Source organism: Sinocyclocheilus grahami, unplaced genomic scaffold, assembly GCF_001515645.1.
Source record: "Sinocyclocheilus grahami isolate Dianchi unplaced genomic scaffold, SAMN03320097.WGS_v1.1 scaffold608.1, whole genome shotgun sequence".
Taxonomy (NCBI): Eukaryota; Metazoa; Chordata; class Actinopteri; order Cypriniformes; family Cyprinidae; genus Sinocyclocheilus; species Sinocyclocheilus grahami.
Window position 1 is genome coordinate 1145746 of NW_015505787.1, and position 1036 is coordinate 1146781.

The 1036-nt window shown below is 35.2% G+C and overlaps 1 protein-coding gene across 1 annotated transcript in view; it reads right to left on the reverse strand.

The window, feature by feature from the left end:
* Nucleotides 1-1036, reverse strand: part of LOC107557568 (ATP-dependent 6-phosphofructokinase, platelet type-like) — a 28400-nt gene that overhangs the window by 1898 nt on the left and 25466 nt on the right. The window lies entirely within an intron of this gene.

The following is a 1036-nucleotide window of genomic DNA, read 5'->3' on the forward strand; positions in this document are numbered from 1 at the left end:
GATAGATAGATAGATAGATAGATAGATAGATAGATAGATAGATAGATAGATAGATAGATAGACAGACAGACAGACAGATGTTGGATGGATAGATGGAACAAAGGATGACTGACAGACAGACAGATAGACAGATAGATAGATAGATAGATAGATAGATAGATAGATAGATAGATAGATAGATAGAGAGATAGATAGATAGATAGACAGATAGACAGATAGACAGGCAGATGTTGGATGGATAGATGGAACAAAGGATGATAGACAGACAGACAGACAGACAGACAGATAGACAGACAGATAGATAGATAGATAGATAGAGAGATAGATAGATAGATAGACAGACAGACAGATGTTGGATGGATAGATGGAACAAAGGATGATAGATGGACAGACAAATAGAACGATGTAACAATAGATAGACAGACAGACAGATGTTGGATGGATAGATGGAACAAAGGATGATAGACAGATAGATAGACATATAGATAGATAGATAGATAGATAGATAGATAGATAGATAGATAGATAGATAGATAGATAGATAGATAGATAGACAGACAGACAGCGGACAGACAGACAGACAGACAGACAGAAATAGATGGAACAAAGGATGACAGACAGACAGATAGACAGATAGATAGATAGATAGATAGATAGATAGATGTTGGATAGATAGATAGATAGATAGATAGATAGATAGATAGATAGATAGATAGATAGATAGATAGATAGACAGACAGACAGACAGACAGACAGAAAAACGATGGATGGATGGAACAAAGGATGATAGACAGACAGATAGACAGACAGACAGACACAGATAGGAAAACGATGGATGGATGGAACAAAGGATGATAGATGGACAGACAAATAGAACGATGTAACAATAGATAGACAGACAGACAGATGTTGGATGGATAGATGGAACAAAGGATGATAGACAGACAGATAGATAGATAGATAGATAGATAGATAGATAGATAGATAGATAGATAGATAGATAGATAGATAGATAGATAGATAGATAGATAGATAG